Source organism: Symphalangus syndactylus, chromosome 19, assembly GCF_028878055.3.
Source record: "Symphalangus syndactylus isolate Jambi chromosome 19, NHGRI_mSymSyn1-v2.1_pri, whole genome shotgun sequence".
Taxonomy (NCBI): Eukaryota; Metazoa; Chordata; class Mammalia; order Primates; family Hylobatidae; genus Symphalangus; species Symphalangus syndactylus.
The window spans coordinates 64,495,964-64,516,119 of record NC_072434.2 but is presented as its reverse complement, the minus strand read 5'-3'; positions in this window follow the sequence as shown (position 1 = coordinate 64,516,119).

The following is a 20,156-nucleotide window of genomic DNA, read 5'->3' as shown; positions in this document are numbered from 1 at the left end:
TTCCTGCTCTCTCCTTCTTTAGGTCTTTCCAGCTCTGAAAAACCTGTTTTACTTCATTCTCTTACCAAAGAGTTTGGTGACACAAAATGAAAAGTTTGATGGACAATCTGGAAGTGTCCCACTAAGCAACACAAGAAATACACTCTCACAAAGGTAAGGTAGGCACAATTCTCAGCAAATCTGGTCTAGATAGGGCCATATTTCTGAGTATGAAAACATACACACACACGTGCACGCACACACACACACACAGATGCACACACAATTTTTACACAGTCACCCTGCTATAATAGTCTGTACACAGCTAAGGATCCATACATAAGAAGGAAGGCCGTGATAAAAGTATGGGCAGAATTTTGGGAGAGAAATGAAAATGTACTGCCAAGAGAAAAGGAATGCCATGCCAGGTGGAGAGAAGGAAAAAAGACACATGCTGTTTGAAAGATGCGTTTGAAAAACATTACCTGCGTGTGGAAGGGGGATGATGATTGTTTGAATATTAAGCTGTTGAATTCTAATTCGATATAAGAGAGAGCCCCTACAGGATCGTAAGCTACTGTCAGATCCTGTGTGCCACATATTGTAGTTATCTGTGCCCATTTCCAATGTCCTTATTAAATTGTAAGCTCTTTAAGGTCAGGGGCTGGGTTTTGTAGATTGCACTGAAAAAAATACAGGAAGTAGAAGGACTGGCAAAGGACAGTCTCATTAATTCTGGTGGTGATGAAAGGGCACTTTTCTACAGCACTTTAACTGATGAGCTACGCTGTTGCTGAGAATAAAGGCTGTTATAAGTGTTACTTAAAGTAGCTACTTAACGTTTACAAACTTTTGGTTTTGAAAATAAATTAGACTTTGGGAGTCATGTTTCCCTGGCAAAACTCGACTCCCACTAGAATCCGTGTGAGAGACTGAGAAATAAAAGCTCATGAAACTTTGGAAACACTTATGCAAATGGCATTTTGATGAGATAACTGTAAGTAGATCAGGAACACATGGATTAAATCTTCCACTGAATACCCACTGCTTGGGGGAGTAAAGGTCCAGCATTGTTGACATCATGGAGTTTGGGTTTTGCTGAACTCCCTATCTTTGGAAAATCAGTTTGACTGTCATCAGATGTATGCAACTGTGGGTTTTTCTCAGATCTGCTTTATGGTTTTATGGCTTTCAGAGTGAAGCCAAACGTCTTCCAACAGTCATGGCAAGATGAAGGCCTGGAAATCTTTGAAAGCATGTTACCAGGCAGACCCATCATGGTCACTGCTTTTTATAGTTGGTACCTGCCTAAAGGCCAAAGTTACAAGAAAAACTAATTTGGGAGTTTGTGTTTAGAGATTGCCCTGGGTCACAAACTTTGCTGGGATCTCTTAAACAGAAAACTTGGCCATTTCTGGTTTCCCTACAAATTTAAACTACAATTTAAATGGAAAACAAAACTCTCAGAAATTTCTGATCTCATGAACACAAGAGACTGTTGTAATGCTGTTTCTCATCTCAGAGGAGAAACAATCATGGGAAAGAATGAAGCAGAGCTTGGAGGTGGATGAGGTCCTCCTCCAACCATGCCTCTCTAACACTGGCAGGTTCACAATGACAATCAGAGTCACTGTCATACTTCTGTAGAGAGGTTGGAGGTGAAGCAAAGGCCGGGCAACTTCTAACTTTCATATTTTTAAATTGCAGAGCAGCTTCAGTGAAAATAGTACATTTCACATTTAAGAAAGCAATGTTCAATTTGCACACACAGGATGGCTGCATATACAATATACATTTCTATAAAGTGTGTGCATATAAAATTCAAAAGCTCACACACAAAGCAACCTGATATTTTCAAAAGCAGTAACCCATAAATTCATATTTATGTTCTCTCTAGACCTATTCATTTTTTCCATGTTTCAAATATGACCGAACCTGACATATATAAAGTAAGAAAGTCTTTTTCATTTGAGTTTCACATTTTTACACTTTAATAAATGGATGCAAAAGTTGTTACATACCATGTAGAAGGCAATTTTGACCACATTGATGAAGATTTTTTATTAATAGGACAAAGAATGTCTAGAAAGTCCATAGGATCACATGGGAAATCTTAAAATTTGCGGATGCTTAACACTTATTTGCATAAAGCTGATACTTATTTTTAAATATGATGCATATTATTATAATATGGGGCTAGGAGGTAGTAGAGTGAAGTGATCTGATTTGCAGTTTCGTTCCTTCCTAGCCATATTGCCTTTGGGCAAGATAATCAGCATCTTTCTTCATTTGTGAAATAAGGATATAAAAGTACCTACCTGGGCTGGCACGGTGGCTCACGACTGTAATCCTAGCACTTTGGGAGGCCAAGGAGGGCAGATCACCTGAAGTCAGGAGATCGAGACCAGCCTGGCCAACATGGCAAAAACCTGTCTCTACTAAAAATGTGAAAATTAGCTGGGTGTGGTGGCTCGCACCTATGGTCCCAGCTACTCAGGAGGCTGAGGCACTTGAATTGCTTGAACCTGGGAGGCAGAGGTTGCAGTGAGCTGAGATCATGCCACTGCATTGCAGCCTGGGTGACAAAGTGAGACTGTGTCTCAAGAAAAAAAAAAAGTACCTACCTGATGGGTTGCTGTGGTAATTATGTGAGATATAAAATATGTTGGAGTCTTAGAAACATGCCTCAGCTAATAAATGTTGGCCCTTACTGCCTCTAATATCAATAATCCTGCTTCTGCCACCACTGTGACAATGGCAACAGCTATTACTTTAAAAACACCTACCACAGAAGCAAAATCTCAGTCATACAATTTTTTTTTCCTATGAAACTTCTCTAATGTAAATAGTACATTTCTGAGGAACAGAATTGAAAGCCAATAGCACTGAGAGGACAAAGTGAGAAGAACATTAAAAAAACCCACTAATGACATAAACTGTTAGATGGCAGAATCCTTTTCTAATTTTCCTTTAGGACAGATTCACCAGATAGTTTGGTCAGAAGCTTAGATGTATATGGTCATCTTAGGTTTCACCTTTTGTCTCAGCTTCTCTGCAGACAAGCCCAAATTACCCATGGCCCAAACCAAACGTATACACACTCATTTATAAGACTCAGTTGTCACTTATGTTAACTTCATTTTCCCATGCTGAGCCCTGAAAGCTTCTTGTGAAGTTTCTACTGTATGGATCTTACACCTGCACATAACTAGAAAAATAATTTTCAGTTGGTTCTTTAGAACAACAGTGAGGAGAAAAACTCTTCAACAATGGAAGCAGATCTCAAGAGCTACAGAGCTTTCCTGAAATGGTAAACATATTACTTGTCTGAGTTAAAAACTTCTTTTTCTCTGTGTAGGCTACCTGAATTTAGGCAATCCATCATATAGCTCAAGCGTAATGACACACTTAGATAGAATATGGTATCTTTGTATGGTATGACCAGAATGGTAGCAGAATTAACTATAGGATAATAAATGCATTTGATCACTAAAAGTACAAATTTCATGAGCCACTTTGAATGCAGCATTCCCTATGGCCAGGTCCTGTACTAAATTCTTTATATGTACTTTCTCCCTGAAGCTTGAAAACAACTCAGTGAGGTTGATGCTACTATTATTGTCCCTGTTCTACAAGTGAGGCAATTGAGGATTAACAAATTTGGGTGGCTTAAGTCTATCAAGGGAGCTGGATGTTACACTAACAATCACACAGAAAAAATATATGATTTTAAACTATATTAACTTTATAGTTAGAGCCAGTAGAGGATAGAAGTGAAGAATCAGGATCTGGCACCTTACTGCTTATATTTTGAATCAAAGCTCTGCCACTAATTAGCTGTGAACTTGGGCAAATCACTAAGCCTGTGCCTCATCTGTAACATGGGATACTAATGGTGCTATGGTCCGAGTGTTTATGTCTCCCCCAAATTCATATGTTGAAATCCTCATTCCCAAGGTGATGTTATTAGAGGTAGAGCCTTGAGAGGTGATTAAGTCATGAAAGTGGACTCCTTATAAATGGGAGGCCTGAAAGGAGCCCCTTGCCCCTTGCACCCTGTGGACACAGTGAGAAAATGCCCTTTATGAACCAGGAAACAAGCCCTCACCAGAGTCTATCAGTGCCTTTGTTTTGGACTTCCCAGCCATCAGAACAACCAGAAATAAATTTCTATTGTTGATAAACTACCCAGTCTATGACATTTTGTTATTGTAGTTTGAACGGATTAAGACAAATAGTAACAATTGCTGTATGGATTAAGTTAGTTAATATATTTTGAGTGCTTATAAGAATACCCATAACAAGTCCTCAGTACATGTTAGCTATATTTTTATTCTTCTCTTATATAAGAAAAAACAGGGATAGAGAGGTCAAAGTAACTTTGCCATAGGGGTAAAAAGCAAATCTCGAATGTGTCCAAGTCATATCCTAAGACCTACTGCCTTTAGGTATCTTTCTCCCTAAATGTCAGTCCCAACTAAGGGGAGAGGTGGTCCTGCTGGACAAAGCAGGAAGAAAGGGCCATGGTGAGATGGAGAAGCAGTGTCGTGGCCTCTGCTGCAATGAATGGAGGGATGATGATGTTAGTATGAGGATGTCATCAGGACATGTGTTATTTCTGGATGGAGAAATGAGGGAAGATGTCCTTCTCTGATTCTTCACTATCCTCTGACAATCTCGTTGTTGTTCCATGCCCGGTTCCATCCATCTGAAGTGGCCCAGGGCACAAAATATACCCAGTTATGATTGTGAACAATTGATCTGGCAGCTACATAGCTAATGTGATGTGGTTTTCAGTCCTCCAACTTGAGCTCACAAGGAGTCTCAGATATTGAATGACTGTACTTTCTTGACCAAATTTAGATTACTTTAAGTCATTTGAAATTTTATTTTAGAAAGTGTCATATCAGAGCCTAATATATTTGACTTTCTCCTAGAATGATGTCATGATTAACCTAGAGTGTCAATGCTAGATTTATAGTTTTATTTAATTAGATGAGTCTTTAAGCCAGAATTAACTGGATTGAAATTCTTTTACGTAAGTCTACCTTCCCTCACAAATTTTCAGAAATGAATGTTTTTCTCTATGCAATTTTTTCTAATAAATCTAGTTCCATATACAGTGATCTTAATTATTTTCTATATAAATGTGCATAATAGTATATTTTATAATATAGTATATTATATATCATATACAGTAAATTATATACTATAGCGTATAGTGATATATAATATACGCTGCATTTATAATATAGTACATAAGAATGGTATATACTTTACAAGAGATTGCCTTGGATGAGATTTATTTGTCTTCTACTTTAAACCTTTATAAAACCTGTAAGGATCACGGAAGGGAGACAGAAAGAGAGGGAAAATATTTCTATCTTCCATAACACCTCACATTTATTTTCTACCACTTACTAAGTATAGTGTCTGGGTGATGCTGCTAAAACTCTCTGAGCTTCAGATTTTCATTTGTAACATGCTTCGATATACTTTCAAGGTTATTGTGAGGTTCTAATTAAAGAATATTCAAATAATTTCTCCATAAACTCCATATAATTGTATAAAAGTAACTATCATTAATGTATACCTAGTAAACAAGTAAATACACAATGCAATGAAGTTGTCTCATTGGACAATTAGAATTCAGTTTTAGTGTTTGGAAAATGACATAGAGCCTGGATGTAATAGGTTATTACGGGTTTCTATATCTCACTGAAAAATTCATTTATGTACTTGGTATTTGCCTGTGTTCAATCTACTGCTCAAAGCCCAGTGAATCACCACAGCAAAACGAAACACATTCACCCTCTTCAAGGAGCTTATTAGGAAAGCACAGACACGTAACCATAACACAGAGTTGAATGCACTAACACTGGGACACGATGGGCTGAAGCCCAGTTCTATGGACATTTTGGGTGGGGATATTGGCCAGTAGATTACTTCCAGTTAGTAAGAGCAGAAAGCCAGAAAGTCCAAGAACACTGTATGAAGAAGAAAGGTTTCCTCGGCCCTGAGTAATGATGTGTTGTACATGTGGCTGCCAGAAGTAAGGCGTGAAGAGAGGATGACGAGTAGAGAGGGGTGTTCTAGGCAAAATGAACTCTGTGAGCAAAAACATCAAGGTGGGAAAAATTTAGACTGCTGTTTCTCAAAGTATGGTCAGGGGTTTTCCTGATTTGTGAATGATGAACAATTGCATGCTCTGTCATGGGTTCTTGTGGGAAGGAGGGATGTGCAAGCTCATGGATTTTCATTTTTATAATGACTAAGAACAGACCATTACCAACCGAGTAAGTGAATGACCAAAGATGACTAATATTTGGTACATGTACAGCAAAATTTATGTTACTAGAATTTTCATAGGTCTGTAACTCCATATCCTACTAAGAAGTCTGAGTAGCAAGATCAAGTTTCTGCTGTCTTTTCACACACAGAGATAGTTAAAAGCCCGCTCCCCAAGCATCCAACCAACAATTTTATCCAGAAGCAGAATAGTTATTTATGCATCTTGAATATTATTTTAAGTTGATCCTGGCTTTCGGTTTTTGCTCTCCCATTATTAATTATTTTAAGTTGTACTCTTTTTTTTACTCCTGTATAATTGTTGGGCTCGAGCTATTTCCATAGCTACTATATTTTTCTGTATATCTTATCATCAGGGTATTTTCTTCTGGATAGAGTATAGGTGATATAAATGATGCTATGTACCCTTTGTCCTGCCATAATCTCTCTCTCCTGCTCTGTGCATGGCATTTGTTTTAATACCCTCCTTTGCCACCCTTGGGAAGTCTTATCTTTCAGGAAGGAAGCTGATGTGAAGTAAAAATATAAAGTTCCTGGTTCTGTAGATCAGGGGCTGGTTAATTATGACCCAAAAGCCAAATCCAGCCTGCAACCTGTTTTTGTAGATAAAGTTTTATTGGAACACAGCTATTTCCCTTCATTTATATATGATCTGTGGCTGCTATTGCACTACAATGACAGAATTAAGTAATTCCAACAAAGTTTCAGAAATCTTAACAATTTACTAGTTGCCCTTTTACAGAAAACATCTTCTAACTCCTTTTCACCATGGTACTAATAACTATTTTCCAAATGGAAATATGATGGTTAACCTTGGGAAAAAATGGTATGTGGTGTTTCTTAAGAGATCAACCAGCGTAGGTTGTGTTAACTTCAAAGCTTAGAGTGACTGACGACTTTTGGAAGGACAGTGTTACAAACTCCTCTGTCATCCTGAAAGGGCACAATCAAATTTTTGTTGGTGAAAGAGAAATACACAAAACGTGAATGATTGCTTGATGAATAATAACAAAGAGTACCCACCTAAAAAAAGTTAAAGTAATCTTTTAACTTTGTAAGGTTTTCCAATTCTTTCAATATTCTTTATTTATACTGAGTCACTCTCTAAATCTACTTTTTTTTTTCCAAGAAACTAGCTCATCCTGAAGCTCCCCTCACCCTCCTGCTATCCTCCTTCTCCTTTTATTCCTCCTCATCTTCTGTTTTGTCACACATCCATCTCATGGCACTACTTATATATCCTGTAGGATAATAGAAACTCTAGATGTTTTTCAATGGCTTTGAGGATGAACAAACATCTTTGGAGTCAGTGCTCAAATTTGAGTTTTATCAGCAAAATATTATGTAATTAATATGATGAGCACAGCATAATCATTGCTCACTTTCGGCAGTAAAAATATCTTAAACTCAACCACCTTGTGAATAATCTATCTGAGATTTGAGGAAGGTGAGTGGCCTCCTCAGGTGCTTGTAAATGGTGGAATTGGCTATGAATGCAACTTCGGCTGACACCGTGGTTTTCTCCAGGGTTCTCAGGTAGGGTCTTCTGTTGTTCCCTTATGATCTGGTTTTCCTATAGTGAAGTCAATGACTTTTACCCTGAAAAACATGATGGGCCACTGGATTTGATAGCTAAAAATTCATTTTGTACTTATGCCATTTAACTCTGACAGTTCTGTAGCTGGATTGATTAGATGTCCCAACTAGTTAATAAATTGGGCCTAACCCTTTATGTCAAAATCATTATTAAAAGGTTACACTCTGTTCACCAAAGTTGTGAAATATTTCAGATTATACTGGGAGGCATTTCTGGCTTATTGGCCATGTCAAATCTCAAGCAAATTGTTTACTTCTCACTTGAATTTTTATTTAAAAATCCAAATTTCACAACTGGTTCAGATTTCCCAGGAGTTTTTGCTTAAAGTAGACTCCATTTAGAAATAACTGATATATTTCCAAATTAAAAGGACTAAAATGTAAGAATAAAAATTTCAGAATGGACTTAAATTACTCTGTTTTGAAAGAGCATGCTACATCTACTTATATGAAATTCACCTTTAAAAGTAATCCCTGAAGCTTAGAAAGCCAGAATTTACGGTAATGGGGTTAGTTAGAAAAAAGTTTTAAAAGATGCCATAGTAAGAAAAAATATGTGGTTCTAATTATTATGGCTTTTTTTTTTCTCCTGAAATGTGTTTTTCCATGATACTTCAATATTTATCTTGCAGGTGGTCAGCAATTTTATTACAAATGACAAATCCACTTATACAATGGCAGCATTACCAAATTATAAAACAAGTCACTGGAGAAAAAAAAATTAGGCTATGTGTACGCTGCTCATGGGATTTGCAAAACCATCAGTGTATGAGCCGCTCTGAACTAAACGTTTGACTACAAAATTAAGGGGAATGAGTGGGTGATTTCTACTTTCCAAGGACAGCTTCCACCACTAGTTGACAAGCATATGGTAATTGAGAATATTCTTGATTTTGCAATACAACGATGATCTTTTCTTAGGATTATGAAAAGCTAGAGGATGCAATCAAAATAGAGTGCAAATTATTAGGGTTAATATTTAAATTATAACCTTGGCTCACACAGCAGTATCTCCTCAAACCTTTTATTTGGTGAAATTAAATCTTGAATACTGTAATTCTGAATTTTCTGAATTTCAACAAGACTTTTCTGAAGCCTTTGGGGTAACAAATTAATATTTAACACTGTGAGTGACTTTCATTGGTTACTTGGCATGGCTGTTCTTGGAGTTCACAGGTCAATTCCTTTCCTCAGAGGCTTTACCCCAAGTCTTCCTGCCAAGATCTATGGTTCTTTCCCTGCTGAAAATTACCGCCCTGTGAACTTTGCCCAAGTTCTGTAGATAATAAAGAATGAGGAACAAGTGAAGATAGTAGTTCCCTTTCCCAAGCAAGGGGACCTGGTCCCTGTAGTTTTGGCACCAGCTTCAGGCCTACCAGGTAGTGCTCATGAGGATTTAGCATAGAACTTAAGAACTCTGACTACCACTTTTAGACTTTGGGAAGCTAGCTGTACACGTTTCCTTCCAGAGACTCCTTAATTATACAACGAAGGCAAGATACTCCAGGTTGTTTACCTGTATGTGCCTTAATCTGCTATTGTTGGTGATGTCCTGGGACACCTGTGCAGAGGCTGGACCCCCTAGCCCCACAGTCAGGACATAACAGGAGAGAACAGTGCCCAGCCTCAGAGGGGAAACAGCCATAAACATCCTCTTGTCCCAGCTAATAATGTGTAAGCTAATGATGTGGAAGCTAAAGCACATTTGTCTCTCTCTCTCTCTCTGTGTGTGTTGTGTGTGTATGTGTGTGTGTGTGTGTGTGTGTGTGTGTGTGTGTTGGGCTGGGGTTCAGAAACCCAAAGAGGAACCAGAGCATGCACTAACTCTGATCTCTGAAGAGCACAAGCCAAATCATCAGCATTCCTTTTTCTCAATAGTCAGGAAGAGGAGATAGCAAGGCCAGAATTTTCATTGAGAGATGATTGCCTGGCTCTGGTGGGGCTGACTACTCACCCATCATAGTCCTGAGAACTCTCTCCTGATCACTGGCGCAGGGACTCTGATGATGCAGAGACATGGCTGTAGAATTGGTTGAGGACCAACTGAACTTTCTGCCAGTTTTAAAATCCCTAAACAGCGGGAAGACAGTTTGGCAGTTTCTTAACAAAACTAAACATACTCTTACCACATGAGCCAGCAATCACAATCACTCTTCTTGATACTTACCCTAAGGGGTTGAGAACTTATGTCCACACAGAAACCTGCCCATGGACGTTTATAGCAACTTCAATTATAATTGCCAAAACTTGGAAGCCACCAAGGTGTCCTTCAGTAGGTGAATGGATACATAAACTGAAGTACATCCAGACAATGGAATATTATTCAGTGCTAAAAGGAAATGAGCTATCAAGCCAAGAAAAAAGAATGGGGAAAACATAAATGCATATTACTGAATAAAAGAAGCCAATTTGAAAAGGTTCTATGCTGTATAATTCCAACTATATGACATTCTAGCAAAGGCAAACTTTTCTAGAGATAATAAAACGATCATGGGTTGCCAGGGATGAGAGGAGATGGAGAGAGGAAAGAATAGGCAGAGCACATAGGATTTTTGGAGCAGTGAAACTACTTTATATGTTACTACAGTGACAGATGCATGGCATTAAACATTTGTCCAAATCCATAGGAAGTACAACACCAAGAGTGAATGCTAATGTAAACTGTGGATTTTGGATGATATTGATGTATCAATGCAGGCTCACCAGTCCTAACAAATGTGCCACTCTCGTGGAGGTTGATAGCTGGGGAGGCTGAGCATGTGTAGAGGCAGGAAGCATAACGGAACTCTCTGTACTATCTGTTCGGTTTTGCTCTTAACCCAATACTGCTCTAAAAAATAGTCTACGTTTTAAAATTTTTAGTCTTTAAACACAGACTGAGGCAGAACCACTAGGATGGGCTAGAATCAGTGCTGGGAGGACTGGGAAGGTTCAAGTTTTCACTGGGCCTAGAGAGCCTAAGAGAAATATCCATACAGATAGGGTGGCTTTGTGTGTGGGAATTGCTACCCTTTATCTTTTATTTGTGAATGAGAGTTGTCCAACTCTGGACAGAGACCTAGGGTCTGTCCTCTCAGTGGGGAACATTGAAATGGGAAGTACATTCTCTTGGCTGAAACAAATTTACAAGCAAAGAAAATGGCAGGATAACTTTTTTTGAGGTTTTAACTTGTGGTTTGATCCCATTGGTTTTTTCTGATTCCAAATAGGCAACCAGGCATTTTAGATTTTCATGCCCCAAAAATTCCTGCAGGTGAGAATGCAGAAGCTGATGAAATCAGGTCCTACTTGTTTTGTCAGCTGCTATTACTTAATTAAACCTATTAAGTATCCCGGGCAGGGGGAAGTTAAGGAAGAATATCCAAGAGCCAGTTGAAAAATGGAATTCTGGATACAGTAAGGGAGGAAAGGTCATGGTGCCCACTCAGTATCAGCACCTTGGCCCATTAAGGACTGCCTCATGGCAGTACCCCAGATGCAGGGCAAGGCCCAGAGGGATGACTGCCTGACATGCCTTGGAAGGCTGCACTTTGCCGTGTGATTCCTTGGCAGAGATTCTCTTGTTCCAATTATGGGATTGAGGTGGCAAAGCCACTGGTCAAGAAAAGACTTCGCAGTATGGGACAAAGGACACACATTCCTAGTGTCCAGAAAGGAGTATTTAAAACTCTCAAGACTTTTGTCAGACCCAATAATAACTGAGATTGAACTGATTCAGGATTAGATTCACATTTATTTAGAAAAAAAATATACTATTTATAATGCATCAGTGGTTCTGGTTGCAAATACTCATCCATAACATCTGCCTATACCATGGACAACCTTTTACAGAATGTTACACAGGGCAACTCCTTAGAATGATAGCCCTCTAAGATCTCAATTTTAAATGATCTTTGCTACCTGTGCATGACAAATACGTCCATTGCCATTTAAAAAAAACTATTTGCAGCTTTAACATAGACTGTTTTTCAAGTTTCTATTTTTCCTATCGAAGTTTTAAATTTTAGAGTATTGTTTCAGTCCAATAATAATGATATTAATAGTCAAGGTGGTTATACTAATAAGGCTGGCTCACAAAACAAAAACAGTAGAAGACAATAGAAAAATTTCCTATACCAATGAATTACAAATAATATATGTAGACTCACTGCCCTCAAAGAGTAGAGAATAACTTCACTCCTTAAGTGTGGGCTGCGCATAGTAACTTCTTTCAAAGGATATAATTTGGAAAGGGGGAAAAAAAGGAGTAATATTTTGTCCAGAAATCTGATAGACACTATCTCAGCCACGTGTGCAGGTTAATAGTAGTAAGTGACGAATCATTTTGGTAGTGTATGCTTTTAGTATAATGAGCTGAAAATGGCACTTTGCCTCTGTAGCCTTCCTCTTAAAATCCATAAGCCCAGGCTAATTGAGGTAAGAGACCAGCAGGACTTGTTTTCTGGTCACGACCTTGTGGACCAAAATAGGATCTGGTCCAGACAGGATGAAGAGATAAAACCAGCAGCAACCAGCAGATGGCAACAAAAGGGATCCATAATTGCCCTTATTGCTCAATAGTATAAGGCACTCACACCAGTGCCATGACAGTTTACAAATGCCATGGCAATGACCTGGAAGTTACCACCCCTTTCTGTGAACACAATCCAGAAGTTATGGCCCCTTCCCTAGAAAGTTCTAAATGACCCACCCCTCAATTTGCACTGATCAACCTCTTAATTTGCATACAATTAAAAATGGGTTCACGTGAGTATAAATAGAGTTGCAAAAAGCCCATATGTTGCTGACTCTGGGTGCAGTGTCTTTGAGTTGGCCCTACTCTACAAGGAGCAGTACCCTTCAATAGAAGATTGCTGTCTAACACCACCACCTCACTCTTGAATACTTTACTGGGCAAAGCCAAGAACTCTCCTGGGCTAAGATCTGCCTGTCCTGTACCATAATCATGAGAAAAACATTGGGCAAATCCCAGCTGAGGGACATTCTACAAAAATCCCTGATCAGTACTCCTCAGAACTGTCATGGTCCTCAAAAACAAGGAAGGTCTGAGAAACTGTCACAACCAAGAGGAGTGTAAGGAGACAATAATTAAACGTATGCGGTATCCTGGAACAGAAAAAGAACATTAGGTAAAAACTAAGCATATCTGAATAAAATAAAAATTTTAGTTAATTATTAATATTGGTTCATTAGTTGTGACAAATGTACATTAATAACGTTATTAGTAATAATAGGAGGAATTGAGGGTGGAGCATATGGGAACTCTATCATCTTCTCAGCTTTTCTGTAAGTCTAAAACTACCTCAAAATTTTATTTGAAAAAATAGCAGAATTAATCAGAGCAAAATTCACCCGTCAAAATTGACGAGAAATGACTGTTGCCTTTAAAAGAAGAGAGAAGCGCTATGTGAAGACAGGCACACTGGGAGAAGACCATGCGGTGACAGGAAGAGATTGAAGTGATTGAGCTGCAAGCCAAGGGGCACTCGAGATTACTGGCCACTACCAAAATCTAGGAAGAGGCAGGGAAAGAATCTACTTCAAGTTCCAGAGGGAACATGGCCCTGACAACATCTTGGCTTTGAATTTTTAAGACCCTAGAACTGGGAGACAAAAGATTTCTATTGTTTTAAGCCACACAGTTTATGCCATGGCAATGACCCAGAAGTTACTGACCCTTTCCTAGAAAGTTCTAAATAACTCGTCCCTCAATTTGCATTGAAGTGCAAGAATTCATATTTCTCAAGTGTATTTGCTCACTAGTATTTTGCTTTGGTACCCTAAGAAACTAGTGCAAATGCTTGGTTTATTATGACAATGTAAACCTCCGTTCACTGCGGAACTCAGTAGTGATTCTGCCTGTGATGGTGATTGATGATATTTTCACCTGTATAATTTTATACACTTGCCTTTCAGAATGTATCGCTGCATTATCTATTCCTTTAAGTCCTCACACTTTTCATGGAAACACCTCTTCCAGGGATTTCTTCCTCTTGCTTCAATCTGGACAGTTTCCTCTGTAAACCTGCTCTATAGTTGTCACCCCAGGACTCAGTTTCACTGATTTTGTGGGGATTGAAACCACTGTTTCCTGGGTTCTGTGTCTTCTTCTATTATTGTTTTTCTCATTTTGCTGGTACAAGTCTTCCAATAATTTCCTAACCAAGAGCGATGACAGACAAAGGACTTTTGAAGTCATTTCTCGCTAGGCATCTTGCATTGATGTTGCTGGTGAGAAGGCTGTTGGCATTCTTCTTTTTATATGTCCTGTTTTTATTCTTTTACTTTGGACATCTTTCCATTATTCTTGGTGTATTGAAGTACTGTAATAATGTGCCTTGCTGTGGTTATTTTTCTATTCATATGCTGGATACAACAAAGCTCTTTCAGCCTAGAGATGAGTGTTCTTTAATTCTGGGTCCCACCGGTTTCTCATGCTGCTAATATTCACAGGGGTAGGACCCTTGCCTACCATAGCCTCAGTGCCTAGCACAGAACCCTCAGAATACTCAGCATTCATTAAATAATTATAGAATAAAGATGGAATCTGGAAAGAAAGGACTGCAGTGACTTTTGAATTTGTCCTTCAGATTTCTCTAAAAGTTTTAATGCTGACAAGAAAACAAGAACAAATAGTGAAGCCCAGACTTGGAAAAAGTGACCTAGTCAGTATATGTATTAAAACCATGAAATAAAAGTGAGGAGGAGTCATATGAACTTAGGTAATGTAGTTCCAAAAGAGAAAAGCAAAATTTACTTCCACTAGAAGTGAAAATAGCTGACTTATTGATCACTTTCTTTTAAAATGAATACCCTTGTCCCATGTTACAGTTGACTAAACTAGGGCTCAGAGTGTTCAAATAACAACTAGCAAATGGCAGAGCTGGAATTTAAGTCTGGATATTTGCTCATTTATTTAACAAATATTTATTGAGGCTCCATTGAGTGCCAGTCAGTGTGCTAAAGCTATTGTAACTCTCAAACTCATGCCCTTTTCTTTATCCCTAATGTCACCAAGCAGTGCAAGTAACGGGAACTGGTATAGCTTAGTTACATAAAGTAATATAGGACTGGGTACCCATAAAGAGATAAAACTAAAACTTAATGTTGCCATTTATTGCAAAATGTAGGAGCAACAATCAAACTGAAATTCAGTGATAATGGGAAAAATCGAAAGGGCTGTTAAAGAAACCTGGTCATTCTAGTTAGGGTCTTATCCAAACCCTGCTGCATTCATCCTTCCCCCTCAGCCATCCATCCTTCCCTCTGCATTCAACAATGCACTCAGTGGTGTCTGGGGGCATATTAAAGATACTGAGAAGTACTCAATAAATGAAAATTGTATATATGGTTTTTAACTTATTTCTCAAGTGTATTTGCTCACAGAAGTCTTTACCTTTTTTACAGATCACAATTTATATTATACTATAAACTTGTTTTGCAGAACACACTTGGAAAGTATTCTTCTACCAAAGGTTGCATCATATGGTTAGATTGTGAGCTTGTGAGAACAGGGCTTGTACTTCCAGTGCCTAGCACGTGGCCTATGCCTGATCAGTGCTCAGTAACAAGTGAATGAATGAATGTGAGAATTGTGAGCACTTTGGCAGGGCTAATGGATATAAGTGGTTTTTATTTTTGTTTCTTTGTTTGCTTACTTTAAAGGGTAGGGAGCTGTCGTCATAGAGCCCTTCAAATGACAACAGACAGCTGCTTACTTTCCCTAGTGCAAGCACTCAGGAAGAATTAGATTAAATTCTCCTTCTTTGGAGGGTAACTTTTCTCTCAGGCCTCAGAGGTAATTCCAGCCGCTAAAATAAATAGGAATTTCCCTTCCCCTACCAAAAGATATTAGGAGTTATCTGATTCTTAAAACACTGCTTTTAAAAGTAGCTATCCCAAATGGATTGAATTTGGAAGGTGTTTTGTTTATCTGGTACGTGGATCAGTGGCAGTCCGAAAAGCCCATATGAAAGAAGATGAGGATCCCTTATCTGGATGGAATTTAATTAAAAATAAACAAAAAGATGGCTACTATTTTAGGATAGCATAGCCTCTTTTGGCAATTTAATTTCCTTTCAAGAAAGAAGATGATATAAAACCTTTTCAGATGCCAATGTAGTAAGGCATATTCTAAATCACATTATTATTCCCATGGGTGCTTCCCCTACCCACAACCTTCCATTTTTTTTTTGTCAAGAAATTTTTCTTCAACACATGAGTTCCATTAGCTGACTCAGTTACATCCTGCCCAGTATCTCTAAGTAGTTAATTTTGACAACACTAAGAGCTGGAACTCTAAACGAACAATTCCAAAAATAGTTTCTTTGAAAACAAAGATGCAATCACAAATAGATTGGATTGAAAAGTCTCTGGATAATGTCTTATAGGGTTCCTTTTAAAAAAAGCAAATGTAATGAGTCAACTCATCATACCAGAGGTCTCAACAAGTAAACCAAAAAAAATGCATTTATCTCTTTTGTTGTACTTAATGTAAATTCTTAGCGTGGAGACTTCATTTTGATTTGTCTTTATTGTGCATCTTGCCTGTGTCGGTAACATCGGACTTACATGGCAGGCTCCCAGAGGACCCTTCTCATTTCATATCACCATACAAGTGATAAGTAACAGTGTTCTTAGAGATGAGCTTTTCAATTAGAAGAGGTTCTATATGAATGTGAGAAAGGATATGGATTCTTCATGGTCATTTTAAAGACATTTTGAGGCACCCTCCTTTTATTCTCTCTGAGCAATAATAGCAGACATTTCCCATTTATGGAGCTTTTGCTGTGTGACAGGTGTCATACTATGCATCTAACTCATAGTATACCATTTACTCTTGATTATAAACTATGAGGTACATACTATAGTTTCGACTATTTTAGAAATAGTAAAAACAATAGTATGTTTTATAGAAATAGCATTATGGAGGGGTTATTGCCCAAAGTCATGAAGTTAAGGGAGGAAGTGCCAACATTAAACCAAGAAGAGAAACCACCAAATAAGGCTTGGTGCAGTGGCTCATACCACATCATTGAGGTCAGGAGTTTGAAACCAGCCTGGGCAACATAGTAAGATTGAGTCTCTACAAAAAATTAGCTGGGTATGGTGGTGTGTACCTGCTGGGGGGCTGAGACAAGAGGATCACTTGAGCCCAGGAGTTTGAGGCTACGGTGAGATAAGAAGGTGCCATCTCATTCCAGCCTGGGTGACAGAGTGAGAGCTTGTCTCTTAAAACAACAACAACAAACAAACAAACAAACAAATGAAATAGGGAGCCTCTAACACTATACACAACACTTCTTCTAAGCACATTCCATTTGCAATATTATTCTAAATGTCATCCCCCAAATCTCTTGTAGAAAGCAAAAGATTCTGCAAAATCAAACCAAACAAAACGAATTAGGTGTCATATTTTAAAAGGTGCCCCTGCATTCTGTAGGCACCGAAACAGGTGCTGCGTGCAGAATCACAACAAAAGAAAATCCCATCTATTTTCTAAAATTAAACTAGGTTCTGTTTAATAAGTAGCATATAAGAAATAAAAGGTTAAATGATTTCTTATCGAATTTGTTTTTTTCCTCTACAGGTTGCTAGTAACACATTAATAAAGCTGCTTTATTTTCCAGTGAAGATGTATGTGATAGGGAGTGGAGGAAGAAAAAGGCCAGAAAATTCCATAGTTAGCAAATATACCTTTCTTACTTAAAATTCTTTTTCCAACATGAGCCTTCTAAAGAGTTACTGAGAAATTAGGTGAGCTCACCTCACTTAATGCAATAGGTATGTTTCTGAAAAATAAGCAATACATAGGACATTGGCCGATTAAGAATTTTGATGAAGAAGAATTTTCACATCCGAAAGAGTAAAAAAGAAAAACGGTACAAATGTAGTGGTTTTTAAATTTCAAAACAAATTATTTTGATAAGATAAATATTCCTCTCATAAAGTGAAAGTGGAAGAGACTGCTTGCTGGGTGTTCGTCAAAATGGAGTTAGATGGTTTGTCCTAGACCCCCTTTTGTTAGTTCTGAGAACAGAAGTAATGGTGCTTCTTCAGGACTGGCTCATAGAAACCTGTCGTGCTCAGCCCCTGCAATCCTCTCTCCCTTCTGCTGGCTGGAAACAAATGACAATGAAGCCTCACCTCTTGGAGAAACCACACTGTTGAGGAATTCAAGTCCTTGAAGAACCATTTGAAGAGACCCATCTCACTAAAGAAAATCACACAAGCAAGAAGTAAACCTCATTGTATCTATGTATTTAATTGTTGTAACAGTCTACCTTAACTGATAAAGCAAAAATTCACTCCTTTTCTGGACACCCAGTTTCAAAAGCTCAGTGTCATTTTTTACTTCTCTCAAGTTGTTTAATATAATATAATTTATTTGTGTGTGTGCGTGTGTGTGTGAGAGAGAGAGAGAGAGAGAGAGACAAGGTCTTGCTCTGTTGCGCAGGCTGGAGTGCAATGGCATGCTCCCAGCCCACTACGGCCTTGACCTCCAAGCTCAAGTGTTCTTCCCACCTCAGCCTCCAGAGTAACTGGGACTACAGGCATGGGCCACCACACCTGGCTAATTTTTGTACTTTTTGTAGAGACAGGGTTTCACCATGTTGCCCAGGCTGGTCTTGAACTCCTGGGCTCAAGCAATCTGCCCATCTCCACCTCCCAAAATTCTAGGATTACAGGCGTGAGCCACTACACCCAACCATTTTATTTTTTGAAGTTTTCTTTGCAATATTGCTCACATTGTTTCCTTCCTTTTTATTCTTATTGTCACTCCAAAGTTCAGGCTTTTACCTCTTTTATTTGAAGTATTAAAGTATACTTCTAAGTCATTTCTGTGGCTTAAATTTATTTAATCCACTCCATCCTGCATCCTACCAACATAATATCATTGTTTCATCATTTCAAATTGAAACTTAAACTCTCCAAAGCTTTCCTACAGCTGAATGGATAAAAACACAAAATCCTCAGTAGAGAATTCACTTTCTGGAGCCAACTTACCTTTCCAAATATTTCCCATTATTCCCTAAGAGAATCCTCCTGACACACTCACTGTTTTTCATATACACTAGACCTTTTCTCAACCACCTATTTGTCCACACATTTTTCTTCCAGCTAGAATATTATTTTCCCTTCCTCACTTCTGAAAGTCTTACCTGTCATTCATGGTTCATCTCAAGCTCAATCTTCTCCACGAAACCTTTAAGAGTACCCTCCTGGAAAGTTATCTCCCTCACCTCGAACCCCCCACCCCCACCGCCAGAATCTCCTATAGGGCTGATTGTTTATCCTGCTTATTATATATTTATAAAACACTCCACTGAGTTATTAATTACCTTTTCCTTGACTGTGAAAACATGATTCTGTCTTCAAGGTAGGACCTTTTTTTTTCTAACACTATGTCTCATACACTTCAGCACAAGCTCTTAGTGGCCTGTACATTCAACTCCCATGCATAGCCACTTCCTCCAGGCAAACCCCACAGCCAGCATCCAAATTTTAAAAGGGGTTCTGTCATCAACCCAAAGTTTCTTCTTTCTCAAGGAACCTAGATTTAGAAGTTAAGTCTAGGCCACCTATCTAAGATACAGTAGTCAATTTAACATATTTTATTGCTCTCAACATCACAGAGAAAGAGCCTTACTGCAGATCTCATTCTTACTTTCAAAGCCAGTTTGCCCATTCCTCTTCAGATACCTTTAAGAGTGGTTATTGGGAGTGATGATAAGACTCCATCTGCTTAAGGAGTCCCCCATCCCAGAATAGTAGATGTAAACACTTGACATGTTGTTATAGCGTGAATGTTTGTGTTCCCCTCCAATCCGTCGCATTGGGAGGTGGGGCCTTTGGGAGGTAAATAGGTCATGAAGGTGAAGTCTTCATGAATGGGATTAGTGTCCTTATAAAAGAGACCCCAGAGAGCTCTCTCATCCTGTTTCTGCCATGTGAGGACACAGCAAGAAGTTGGTCATCTGCAACCTGAAGTGGCTCCTCCCCAGAAACTGAATCTGCTGGGGTCTTAATGTTGGGCTTCCCAGCCTCGAGAATTATGAGTGTAAATGTTTGTTGTTTAAGCTACCCAGTCTATGGTAGTTTGCTATAGTACCCCAAACTGACTAAGATACATATGTTTGTCATCCACTCAGTTGTTTTCCTAAAATAAATGAAGTCAGCTCCAAAGATGAATTTTCATCTCTTTTTGTAGAGATGGATGCTATTATGCTTTTTAATGAATGTTTATTCACAAATAAAAAAACATACCTCCC